At 43.1% G+C, this 13,965-nt stretch overlaps 1 protein-coding gene across 3 annotated transcripts in view; it reads left to right on the plus strand.

Annotated features, from left to right (window-relative positions):
* Positions 1-1,855: 1,855 nt before the first annotated feature.
* Positions 1,856-13,965, plus strand: part of MGAM (maltase-glucoamylase) — an 80,239-nt gene continuing 68,129 nt past the window's right edge. Inside the window, exon 1 of one of the 3 annotated variants that reach the window (XM_014546745.1) lies at positions 1,856-1,961. The gene's annotated coding sequence lies outside the window, so the exon portion shown is untranslated. Of the gene's footprint in view, positions 1,962-6,072; positions 6,206-7,163; positions 7,231-13,965 lie in introns of those variants that run through there. The other 2 variants (XM_005875032.2, XM_005875033.2) reach the window with 2 other exon arrangements.

The following is a 13,965-nucleotide window of genomic DNA, read 5'->3' on the forward strand; positions in this document are numbered from 1 at the left end:
TTTTATGTTGAAAAAAAAAACTCATGCAAATTTGCATGCTATTACATTATATTGCTACATTTCTCATAATTCCAAATATTGATTCAAATTACTTGCTCTTCTCCAATGAATTTTAGTTTAAATTGAACTCCCAAGAAGATGTATTATGTACCTCTCAGTGAGTCACCATATAGCCCTAGGTCAGTGATGGCGAACCTTTTGAGCTCAGCATATCAGCATTTTGAAAAACCCTAACTTAACTCTGGTGCCGTGTCACATATAGAAATTTTTTGATATTTGCAACCATAGTAAAACAAAGACTTATATTTTTGATATTTATTTTATATATTTAAATGCCATTTAACAAAGAAAAATCAACCAAAAAAATGAGTTTGCGTGTCACCTCTGACACGCGTGTCATAGGTTCGCCATCACTGCCCTAGGTTAATGTGTCCTGACCTAAGACATACAATTCTAAGGGGATGCCAAACAATTAAGAGACTTTGTGGGGATTTGAAGGTCCTACAATTGCAAGTGACTGTAAAAGACAGCAAAACAAAGATCACAGGAGGATATGTGTTGCTTATAGGTTCTGCTGGAGTGGTTAGAGATTTTTGGTGAAGATATTTCCACTGGACAAAGGGAGACAATGAGAGCCTATCAGAGCAGGGCTAGCATGGTTACTAGGCAGAGAAACTCACAGAAATTGGGTGATAGAAAGGATGATGACGATGATGGTGGTGGTGGTGGTGATGGTTAGTAGTAGAAGTGATGGCGATAGTAATAGCAGAGGTAGTATTTTGGTCAAGAAGCAGGAATTTCAAGAATTACATGAAATTCAGTTGTACACTGGCCTTCCAGAAATAGAAAAAATACTGGCAAATAGGCTCTCTGATTTTCCTTCTTTGGGTTTGAATGGTCTCTTGTTTCTGCTAATTTCTACATGTCTGTTCCATTCTCTGCTGGGAAAACAAGTATTTTTAGTAAAATTCTTTAATTTCTGCCTCTCAATACTATGACGTGATCCCACAGACTTGGTGCCCAATGTGGCATGATTCAGACTCTTGGTCCCAAATCCTAATTTTTGGGAGGGAGAATCCAGGTTGGGTCAACTGTCCAGTATTCGTTCAGTCTCCTGTGCCCAGTGGGTTAGGGTTATGCTGGGCTCCCTTACGGGAGTGGGCAGGTGTTCTCTGGGTGTGGGGGAGGGGAGCCATGGAGGAAATGATGGGAATCTCTAGTACACGAGTTGGGCTTAAAGGGAAGTAGCCATCTGTGAGGTGAGGATGGTAGAATTTGATAACTGACAGGATCAGAGGGTTTCCACTTTGGGAGACATAGTGGAGAGTGAACTTTGAATTTTTAAAATAAATGAACAAATATTAGGCTGATAAAGCAATTTCTGGATTTACTGACTTCAGGCTTCATGCACATTAGATTACTAGATTAGAATTAAATTAGTATAAGTTTGACTCTTCTGTTATTTGAATGACCTTTAGCAAGTCATTGTTCTTAGTTTCTGTTTCCTTGTTTATACATGGGGATTAAAAATACCTGCTCTGTCACATAGGGTTGCGATTAAAGAGCTGATGTAGATTAAAATGCTCTAAAAACTGCAAGGTGTTCTACAAATGTTGAGTTTTATTACCAACATGTGATACCAGGTAATGTATTATTGTTAATAACTCTCTCCTTGGACTCACATGTGTGCCCATGTGTTTTTGTCTATGGAGGTTACAGGTAGGGAAGGATAGAAGGCAGTGTAAAACTGCTGAATCATACCAGGTAGATATTTCACAAGAGAAGGAAATGTTGCAATGATCAGTGTAAGTAGCTTCTATGCCTACCTTCCTCTGGACATTTCTGGGCAGAAAAATTACTCCTGCCCCAAGCAACTCCATTTCTCCCTTTCCAGGTAGCCTCTGATGTGAAGGGCTTATATTTGGAAGAAAAACCAACGTGGCTGCAATAAAAGGAAAGAGGTACAATTTAAAGTTTGTAGGCTTTATGGAAACTGTTAGAGGTGATTTGTGACAGGAAGCGGTATCGATGATGTGTGTGGTGAGAGTGATGTAGTGTGTGTGGAGAGGGAGAGAGAGAGAGCGCTGAAGAGCCACAAAGAACAAAGTGATGGGCGAGGCCTGGCTTTTCTCCCTTGGCCTGTGGAATCAGCTCAGTGTAGGAAGCTCTGATGCTCTCTGCTTGTCTATCAGTTGTCCATGGATGGAAGAGACGCCCTCCTCCAGCCCAAGCTAGTGTGGCTGTTTCTGGGAGTTGATGAACTGGAGAAACAATTCTTTTTTTTTTTTGCTTAAAGTATTACAAAGTGTATTACATATGTGTCCTTTTTTTCCCCCCGCCCTTAAGCTAATGACATTGCTTGCTAGATTTTGTTTGACTTTATTTTGAGAAAATACAAGTTGGGACAGGACTGGAAAACTGACTATGATGTGCATATGATCACATCTAATACACAGAGAAAGCGGCTGAGCTACAGAAAATCTAAATGACTGCCCAAGGCCTGTAACAAGTAGAGACTTGGATAGCAAAGTTCAGGCGAGTTTCATTTCAAACTCGGGGAACTACTAAATCACCATCTGAAAATTTAACAGTGAAACACTATGCAAAAAAAATGATTTATCTTGATTTCAATGTCATAGTCAACTGTTTCAGATGAATAGACTTTTAGGGTCATCGAACCCACCCACAGCCAATTGCTAGTGAAGTCCAGACGGATGAGTATCTTATTTCCTAAACGGATTTTATTCAGTGCCAGGAGGATGAGAACACACACTGTCCCTTCTCGGCCCACTCACTGGTCAGAATAGGCTTCTCAAGGGGTCCAGCTTTGGGAAGAGTTGGGAGAACTCAGCTGGCAGGGACTTGAGGAGCAGCTAGCATCCCTTTGAGCACTTTGGGGTATGCCCACCTATAAAATAGAACAATGTGTTCTGGGATATACTATCACCCCAGTAGTTCAGAAAAGGAGAAACATCAACACAAATTGATCTTCCTTGCCTCTGTGCTTTATTTATGCTGATCCCTTGGCCCACATTGTCTTTCCTGTCCCCCTTCCTTTTTCATTCCCATCTATCTAGGCTTTCTTTTCTATCCCTCCCCATTGTGTGTGTTATTTTTCCAATAGCATTTGTCAGTGCTGTCTTTCTGTTGTATCACAGTCATGTGACTTCTTACATTCCCTTGGGGTGAGGATGTCGAGGTGATATGGGATTTTTGGACTGGAACATGTGGTGTTCCCCTGGGAAGGATGGCTTCCCTGGATTCTTTGTCTGTCAGAATCAAAGAATGAATCCACAGATGGAAGATGGTATGGCAAAGCTGGAAATTTATTGAAGAATAAGTACAGACTCCCACGTGGGGAAGGGGAAAGAATCTCACAGCACAGACTCCCATGTGGGGAGGGGGAAAGAGTCCCACCAAGTTCCTTTTTCCCCGGTTTATAAAGACTGCAGTTTTTGTGCCTTGATATCCCCTCTGATTGGCCACCATTCCCTTTTGATTTGGTCACTATAGCAACTTCTGAGCTCAAAGGTCAAATGTCACATGGGACATGTGAGGCCCTCCTTCTTTATTTTGTAAATATAGACCTTTGGCTACTCCCAGTTCCCTTGTCTTATGGAAATGTAATTGCTGCCTCTTCCAACTTTCTTGTTTTATGGAAATGTAACTTCTGCTGGCTCCCTGCTCCTTGTCTTATGGAAATGTAACCTTTTGCAATCCTGTGTTTTTTTCATGGACCCCCCTAATTTAAAAAATTCCCTAAACTTGCCTTTTTCACTCCTAAAAATTCCTATTTCAGAGGTATCACTCACATTTGTGTTTTTGTGTTCAAGTTCATGCTTGAGCAGACTGCCTGGGTTTGCATTCTGGTTTCACCTCTTATTAATTACAGTAGAGGCCCAGTGCACGAGATTCGTGCACTCCGAGGGTGGTGGTGGAGGGGGTCCCTCAGCCCAGTCAGCGCCCTCTTGTAGTCCGGGAGCCTTCAGGGAATGTCTGATTGACGGCTCCCTATGGGAAGTGGGCCTGAGCCAGCAGTCGGACATCCTTAGCACTGCTGGGAGGTGGGAGAGGCTCCCACCACTGCTGCTGCACTCGCCAACCTTGAGCCCAGCTTCTGGCTGAGCAGCGCTCCCCCTGTGGGAGTGAACTGACCACCAGGGGGCAGTTCCTGCATTGAGCATTTGCTCCCTGGTGGTCAGTGTGCGTCATAGCGACTGATTGTTCTGCTGTTCAGTCAATTTGCATATTAGCCTTTTATTATATAGGATAACCTTGGGAAAATTTCTCTCAGTGTACCTCATAGTGTGGTTATGAGGAGGAAATGGAACCTTGTGTGTGAATCACTTAACATAATACACAGGCCCTAGTAAGCATTGCAGAAATGTTATTATTATTGCTATTCGGATAGCACCTTGTGTATAGTACACATATAATAACTATATGTTGAATTGACTGATGTTTAGTAAGAGGCTATTGTGTTCCCAGGGGGTGGAAGTGGAGAAGCAGCAGATGCATGACCCAGCTATGGGATCATGAGATCTGAGAAAGGAATGGGGACGGGAGGCTTTGTCATCACATTACTGATTCTCACATTTGCCGGGATCATCCTCCTGCCCAGGGAAGGCCGGGTCACCAGGGCAGCAAACCACTCACTTTAGGCACCGCATACCTACTTCGCTGGTCCGGCCCGAATCATCTCTCTTTTAAAGCCAGGGGCTAAACTTTTAACCTGCTTCAGCCAGGCAGCATCACAGGTGTGGGTAGTACCGAGCACTGCACAACGAAGGTGCTAGAGAGGTTTTCTTTTTGAGACATTGATGAATACCTACCGCCTGGGGAATTCTGACTTAGCAGAGAAGGAAATAGTGTCATAGTTGAGGTGCCTTGGGGTGGGAGTCATTCACAGCTGTGGCAGATGCCTAACAATAACTATTATTATCACTGACACTGAGTAATTATGTAAAACCAAGTCTTTCACTTGCATTATTTTGTTTAATCTTTACGATGTAACTGGATAGGTAACCATTTTTATGGTCATGAACTTGAGGAAACTGCTGCTTCTTTATCTCTGCTGCCCCAGCTGGTAAGCAGGACTGGCCTTTGAATTCAGCTCCGCCTCACTTGAGATTGGACCTTTTAGTCTCTACACTCATGCAAACCTCACGAAATTCTTGGGTCCTGGCTTCCTCATCTGTGAAATGAGGAGCTAGACTTGCTGAGCCTTTGAGGTAATACTGAATGTACGGCCCACGTGGGCTTTGCTGCGGAGTGGGCCTCTCCACCAGCCTCCACCAGGCTGCCAAAGGTCCTCCACGCAGAGTGTGGGCAGAGCTCAAGAGATTTATCTCAGTGCTGTGGCCGATGCAAACATGCTTCCTTGGCACACCAGGAAGTGGCAATGCCCGCCCGCCTGACAAATCTCCAAGAGCCACCTACTCTTAGCCCAGACCCTCACGCCCATTGTATAACACAGCAAGCGTGTCCCTATTGTATTGGCTGCTTACCCCTTTATATAGGCTGTACTTCCTCAATAAACTTAGATCTGTGTCTCTGAACCTGGTCTCCGGAGTCGTGCATGCAAACGCCCTAGCGCGGTGGGCTCTGTTGTCCTCACCCCCGAGGGACCCCCTGTTCCAGCAGAGCAAAGCCGAAAGACACCTCCACAGAGGCAAGGAAAAAAAGACACTATTTTGAAACATTTTCAAAAGTATTCCCTTTAAACACAAATCAGCTGATTGCATGACTAAGTGTCACTGGGTTTCTGGGAGCTTAGGGGTCCCTGAGAGATGGGGAGGGGGGATGGGGAGGAGGGAAGGCTCATTAGGACACCGGTGTCATTTATATTTTGCCTTTTATCATCTGTCTGCACATTGAGTCAGTCTGTGCTCTTTCACGAGGCACATGGAGTGCCCTCCCAGCTGAATAGCATTCAGTGCCCAGAGGGCTTGAGGGGAGTCAGGTGTCCACAGCTCACTCCAAGCCCTCAGGGATGTTCTCCCAGGGCTGGACCACGATTACTAATTAACTAGTAAATCTGATCCCGGGAATGAAAGCTGTGCAGTCATTTGCATCTGAAACCCATTAACCAGCACAGTGACCAGTGACCAGGGCTGAGGTTGCTTTCCGTGGACTGTGTGCGCCTCTGCGGTTATTGCCAGGTCACCCTTCAGACGGAGCAGGAGCTGCGCTGGGCGGTGACGAGGTACGTCGGTAAACTGCTCACTGTGGCTGTAGATGTGTGTGTGTGTGTGTGGACTCGCGTTGATCTGCTTTAGTCAAAATGCCCTTGTTAATTTGTTAAACATAGATAAAAAAACACACCACAACAAGTCTCAAAATTACACACACAGATACGTAAAACAGAATTCAACACACTCATCTTTTTTCTTGGTGGTGTCCGTGTCTGCGTGTGTGCACACTTGTATGAGTGTGTTCCTCTGGACCCAGGCTGAGTCTACAAGCTCTGTTTTAGCTAAACCTGTGTTGGATTTTTTTTTTTTTTTTTTGTGTGTGTGTGTGTGTGTGTGTGTGTGTGTGTGTGTGTTGTGATGAATGGTTTAATATTCGGGAGGGAGGTAGCTGGTAGAAATTCTTTCTGATTGGGCAGATGGTGGGGGAAGTGAGGGAAAGCAGTTAAAATTTGGGAGTTAGATTAGAGCACTTGGGAAGTTCCTTTTATAAGGATGTGGGATTGTGATTGAGGAGTGGCAATTAGTGAATTCATCATAGTCAGGAACTTGAGAAATCTATGTCCCTGTGAGTTGTGTGCCTTTATTGCTCAAATAAAGGATTTCTATAGGGAAGAGCCCAAGGGTATGCATGTGAAATATTGGGATGTGTGCACGCACTGGTGTGCAGTGTGCAGTGGGGAATGTGAGAGATTTCATGTAGAAGGAGGGCATGAGGGTAAGAGGCAGTATCTGGACTGGCAGGCATGTGTGAAATGGAACAGCAGCACCGAGGGGACGGTGGGAAGGTAATGGGTTATTGCTGATCCCTCTCTGATATAAACTTAAAATTAGTTGACAGAGTCTAGCTAGACACATGTGGGCACTTCTAATTGGCCACTGAGTAGGGGAGGAAGAATTATTATTGGGGAAAAAGAGGGAGGCCCAGGTCAAAGCCATAGGTTTCACTAGAATAGGCTCCCATTAGGTTCCTGGTGTAGGATCTGAACTGAAGGGAGCTCCTGATCTCCAACCTGTCTGGTGTCCTGTGTCAGTGAGTGTATGTGTGGTGGGCTGGGAGGGTGAGAGAGGGCAGGGCCTTTGGTTTGTGGTGCTGGGTCCAGCCAAGGTGCTATCAGGGACGGAATGAAATGGAAGGACATTCTGTCCCCTACCCCTACTTTTAAGATAGCTCATCATTATTTCACTCACACTTACCCAAGATGCCAGTGATTTTTTTTCTGGCATTCTCTCACAAATGAGCTTCGATGAGCTGATAAAGTAACTAACTTTACAAACTGCTCCATCAGCATGGAACACTAATGGGCAGATGGACTTAGAAGAATACAATGTTCATTTAAAATGGGCGCAGCAGGCAACCGCTGAATGTGATGAGGAAGATAAGCCTTGGCACACCTGGTGCTGGGGTCACAGGAGGTCACAGCTGTCTTCTAGAGATGATGCCCTTTGTGGCGCAGAAGGAGAAACTGAGGCCCAAGGGGCTTAAGTAGTTTTTCCAAGGTCACACAGCTGTGTAGGTTCAGAGCTGGCTTTCAGATCTCTGCACTTGGATGTGACCAGACTTGGAACAAGAAGGCCCTTAGCTACTCTTTCCCTCCTATTCTCTAAGTAGCTGGAGACAATGGACCAACCAAGTAAATTGTGCCCCGGATTTTGGAGGACTAGCCATGACTTGCTGGGGTCCTCTTTGCCAATTATTTTCAGTTTCTGTAAAACTAACCATCTCTTTTCTACTATATCTCTTATCTTGTGTTACTGAGGATTTTTAAAAGAAAGGCTTAGCTCACCATGCGTGAATCAGATACTGCTGTAATCCAGGAAAGACCAGAGTGGATTATCCAGTTTCTCCAAATGAATTTACCTGGCCCTTTCAATAAACTGGGCCCCCACCTGGGTTACCTAGCTACTTTGCCTAAAAATAGTTATAACAGTACCAGGAAAACAAGGCTTGGCAATTATTCACATAACTGCTTTAATCCAAGAGGAAAATATTACTATCGGAGTCTGCACAATTTATGTACAAAAATAATTTGCACCTTTTCCATAAGATTTCCCCTGACAGCCTAATTAAAATTGCACCCTCGCCTGGCTATGGTGGCTCAATGGATTGAGCGTCGTCCTATGGACCCAGAGGTCCCGGGTTTGATTCCTAGTCAGAGCACATGCCTGAGTTGCGGGCTCGATTCCCAATAGGGGGCATTCAGGGGGCAGCCAATCAATGAGTCTCTCTCATCATTGATGTTTGTATCTCTCTCGCCCTCTCCCTTCCTCTCTGAAATCAATAAAAACTATATTTTTTAAAAATTGCAACCCTCATCCACATATTCCTCACCTCCCCCACCCCCACTTTCTTTTTCTCTGTACCATTTATCACAGGCTAACTTGTTGTGTATTTATTTGATTTACTGTTTCTTTTGGGTACCCAAAAGAACACTAATTTTTATCTGTTTTTTTGTTTGTTGTTGTTGTATAACCAATTTCTGGAAGAATGCTTGTCACATTGTAGAAGCTTAATAAATAATTGATGCATGAATAAGTAAACTTCAGTGAGATCTCCCATCCCACCAAAGACATAGCATTGATAACCCAATGAGTAATGTGGTGTGTCAGCAACTCATTCTCCTTGGCCTTGCAGATAATTTAAAACAGGCCTGTGGCCATACCTGAAGTATACTAGATGCTTACGATCCACTTCTAAATCCCCCAGGTTTGATGGAGACAAATGTTGCAGGAGTTTTGTTTCCTTCTCTTTCCATAAGCGTTCTAACTAAATGGTTGTCTTTGGAAGGATTTAGGCATCTTTCTATTCTACCGCCTCTTAATTGAAGCCCTAATTATTTATGAATATATAGATTTTCTGCATTTGCATTGCATTGTGCAAGTTGTCAGTGGATTCAGATTGCTTGGTTTGAAGCCTGGTTCTGAGGTCTAGACCTAGTCGATCTAGCCTCTGTCAGGCTCACTTAACTTATTTATAAGCAGGAATAATAGCAGTCCTGGCTTGTAAGATGGTTATGAAGACGAAGTAAAATAATGCACGTAAGTGCTTCGCATAGTACACCACATATTCTAAGTACTTGGCTAATGATCCAGACATTATTTGATAAAACCACATCTCACAAAAATGTTAGCTTGTATACAGTGGGGACATTATAGCACAGAACAACGAGTAATGGTTAAGAGTCTGGCTGTGGAGTCACAGGGCAGGTGTTCAAGTTGTGCCTTTGTTCCTTATCAGCTCTGTGGCATCAGACAAGTGATCTGACATTTCTGAAGCTTAATTCCCCCTCCTTTGAAAGCAGGGCTAGTGGCCGTAACTAGCTTGGGGAGTTATGAGGATTGCATGCAACAAATTCTGAAATTTCTTCCCACAGTCACACAAACATCATTAGCTGTGATTATCATGGTCATTAAATTTGCACAATTTGTGTTTGTTATATGAAATAGATATTCACAGATTGATGACAATTAAGGCTTGCTATTTAAATGACTTCCTATTCTATTTTGCCATTTTTCTTGATCTTGATTTTTCCTAAATTGTATCCTTGTAATTTGGAAAGGAAGGTCAATCAGAAGATGCTGCTGAGGGCTTTTTTTTTTTTGAAGGCTAAGGAAATGTTTCTCTTTTATAGCTAGAAATAATTATGATTGCACCATAGAGCAGGTAACCACATTTGAATATATGATACAAAAGGACTTTTAATAAGAGGCAAACAGATACTTTTAAATGCAATTGATATATTATTCAAAAGTCATATTGACCCATCCGTGTTAATTATCTATTGCTGAGTAACAAATTACCCCCAAATTTAACAGTTTGAAGCAATAAACATTTATTATCTCACAGTTTCTATGGCTTAAGAATACAGCTTAGGTAGGTGGTTCTGGGTCCAGGTCTCCTATGAGGTTGCAGCCAGGATGTTGCCTGGGCTACAGTCATGTGAAGGCTTGACTGGGGCTGGCAGATCCGCTTCTGAGAGGCCTCACTCACGTGGCTGATGGCTAAAGGCCTCCGTTTCTTGCTAGCTGTTGGACCTTTCCATAGGCCCCTTGAGTGTTATTATGACATGGCAGCTGGCTTCTCCAAGAAATAACCCCAGAAAAGGAGCAAGGAAGTGATCCAAGAGAAAGAAGGAGGAGGAAACTGCAATGCCTTTAATAATCGAGTCTCGGGAGTCCCACTCCATCCCCTCCACCATGTTCTGTTTGTTGGAAGTGATCCTCTAAGTTCAGCCACTCTCAGTGAGTGGGGAGGGGGCTTGGCTCCACCTCTTGAAGGGAGGAGTATCAAAGAATTTGTGGGATTTTTTATTTTTAAACCACCACATCACGATTTTGGGTATTATTAAATTTTATTTTATTGCACATTTTACTCTTTTCTCTCTATGAATATTTATACTATTTTTAATTTTTTGCTATTACATGTATTACATGTCCTGCTACAATGAAAACCTTTATCTGTACATACATTGCTTCCCACATGTCCATATATGTTAATGGGCTAAATTTCTATAAATGGAATTCCAAACTGTGGGTGGAAATAATTTTAGCAGTTTCTGCCAAATCGTCATTGAGCATATGGTGTTTACCATTTGGCTAGCAATGTGTGGGTGCCTTTTCTTCAGAGTGTCTAACACAGTGTGTTAACAAACACAAGGAAAAATTTAAATAATCACTTATCTCACAACTATTAGCAACCACCAAAGAGAAAAGACATGGTCACTTTGATAGGCATTCTGATACCTCCTCTTTTTGCATGACCATCAGATCACTCTTTATCTCATTACCTAATTTAATTATACCAGACACGGGGGATTATTAATCTCTATGGAATTTTACATGCAACGTTAATATTACGGGATATCTTATAAGAAGGTGAGGTACCGAGGACAGGGCAGGTAAGAAAGATTAGACAGAATTGGGTAATTGATATTAGGAAAAACAAGGCAATCCTTGTTGTTGAGAAGGGTCCAGCCCCATTTCCCTATGGTAAGAGGGCATTCCATTGACAAACAGCAATTTCTCATCCAGTGCATGAGAAACAAATCCTCTTGTCATTGACTCCTTGGGCAAAGGACTGAGCAAGGCTGAGAAGAATGTGGAGGTTGTGTGAGGACACATTGACTAGGTGGAGAATGAAGCTGTAAGGAAATATCAAACAATAAGGTTGGGGAGCTTTGAATTAAAACCTGAGGGAAGAAGGGAGAAGATGTATTTGTTTGTTTTTTAAAATATGTATTTATTGATTTTAGAGAGGAAGGGAGAGGGGGAGAGAGAAACATCAATGATGAGAATCATTGATCGGTTGCTCCTGCATGCCCCCTATTGGGGACTGAGCCCACAAACCAGGCATGTGCCCTTGACCAGAATTGAACCTGGGACCCTTCAGTCCACAGGCTGACGCTCTATCCACTGAGCAAAACTGGCTAGGACAGATGTGTCTTTTTTTTTTTTGACTAAAGATGATGTGATTTACAGGCAGGCTGGGAGAGGATCAGTGGGTGGGTTGGTGGAGAAAGTGGACCTTGAATGGGCAAGACTGTTCAAGGCTCCTCCTATTTCTTCCTAGCTTTTTGTTCTGTGTCTCAGATAACACGTGAATCACCTGACACGTGCAGTCATAAAGCACTTAAGCAGATAAGAGCCCTCATATGGGAACAGGTTCATGAGGGCAGCAGCCAGGAATACGCATTTGCCCTTTAAAAGTGCTGAGTGAGGTCCAGTGCCACACTCACAGAATGTGGGATTGATGAGTTTCTTAGGAACATGCTGTTTCTTATCCAGCGCCCACTATCTTCTCTACGATACATAATAACATAATGGCACACAACACTTTATTATTTAAAGTGGTTTTATTTGATTTTCACAATAAAGTGACAATAGGCAATAGTAATGGTAGATATTATTAATTCTCCTTTCATGGATAAGAAAGCTGAAACTCTAGAGTATTAAACACATTCTTTTGGCCATTGCAGCAAGAAATGGGAAGGCTCAGGTCTTCTCATGCTGTAGTTAGCATGTTCAATGTTTTGAGAAGGAGAACATGGGAATATGATGAAGGAAAATAGTAATGAAATGTTTGGCACAGGAATCTTTTGTGAGTTGGAGGAGTAAAAAAGCAAGCAATTTGTGTGATTCACTCATATCAGCTTTTAATATGAATTCTATAGATCTTCCAGTTCAACCTCTTTAATTTGCAAATGAGGAAGCTGAGGACCAGAAACCTTAAATAAATTTCTCAAGGTCATCTGGCAGAATGAGGAATAAAATTCAGGTCTGCTAGTTCTCAAGGAAGAGTACTTTTTCTAACTTACGTCACTTTTATTGGGTAGAAGGAAATAATAGTATTGGACTTTAAGCTCACTTAAGGCAGGCATCATCATTTTATTCTCTAAAATACTTTCATGGATACCATAATTAGGAAGTAGGTAGGTATTTTGTAAATGTTTAATTGGTAAATAAAATATTATCAGTCAATAAGTATTGAGATACTGTTAATAGGTAATTAGGAAGAAAATTAAGAGAAATAAGCAGGTATAACTCTTATGTCCTGGGAACTCACAATTTGAGAAAGAAGAGGGGTGTTGTAAATTAAGGAAGTAGATACATCAATGGGAAAAAAGCCTTAGGAAAACTTATTCTCCGTCACAATTGAGCCAGGAGTAGAGAGGGTGCATTGAAATACTGGAGGTGTTGGGACGGGTGCTTTGATGGGGTTGAAAACTTTCACAAAGGGACAATTATTCCCCCACTACTCTCTCCAAATATGTTATTTTATTTTTCCTTATTACTGCCTCCTACTTCATATTCATCTCTTATTTCATTGTCCTCAATTTACACTGGCCACTCCCCCCCATTGGCTAATATCATACAATATTATTAAATAAATTGATGAACTCAAAATTCCCAAAGTGATTCTCAGATAGGAGTGGAGGGGAGAGGAGAACCAAGATGGTGGCATAGGTGAACACCTGTATTGCTGCCTCTCACAACCACATCAAAACTACAACTAAAAGACAGAACAGATATCATCCAGAACCATGGGAGGGCTGGCTCAGTGGAAGTTCTGCAACTGGAAGGAAAGAAAAAAGCTCATTGAGACCAGTAGGAGGTGCAGAGATGTGGAGGTGCACGCAAAACAGGCTGACAACTGGGTGCACTGTTGTTTTTTTTAATTGGGAGGAAGATACAAGCTCCCGATTGCTCTGAACTCCAGTTCCAGGCGAGACTCTGGGGATCCAGACTCATACGGGGAGAAACTGGACTGTCTGGCATCAGGACAGGAACACAAGGGTGGCTTTCTCTTAGAGGTGCTCACAGCGATCATTGTTCCTGTGTCGGGGTGCAGGACGCGGAGACACAGAGATGCGGGAACCTCCTCAGTGCAGGGCTGACTGGCAGCCATTGCTGTTTGCTCTACCCTGGTGATTCCCTGAGACCCCGCCCCACCCAATTTACAACCCCACCCAAGCTGTGCACAGCGGTTTTTACATATGAATGACCTATCCTTTCCCAGCCTAACCTAACAAACTGCAAATGGGTCAGAGAGCTCCAAAGCTTCCAAAAGAAGTCCCAAGGCTCCTCAGCAGCAGCCTGCCTTGCTTCACAACTGGGCCTCATCTGAGCACTTCCAAACCCCAAACAAAAGGAGGAATCTGCAGATCTCGCTGTAGCTCCTGCTGGGTGGCCTCAGGCAGTGGCTGACTTTGCACTTCCTTGGAGATCCAAGAGCCAGTGTACCCAGTGGTCAGTGTGAGACCATACCAGATTACAA

This window comes from Myotis brandtii, unplaced genomic scaffold (genome assembly GCF_000412655.1).
Source record: "Myotis brandtii unplaced genomic scaffold, ASM41265v1 scaffold455, whole genome shotgun sequence".
In the NCBI taxonomy this organism is placed as follows: Eukaryota; Metazoa; Chordata; class Mammalia; order Chiroptera; family Vespertilionidae; genus Myotis; species Myotis brandtii.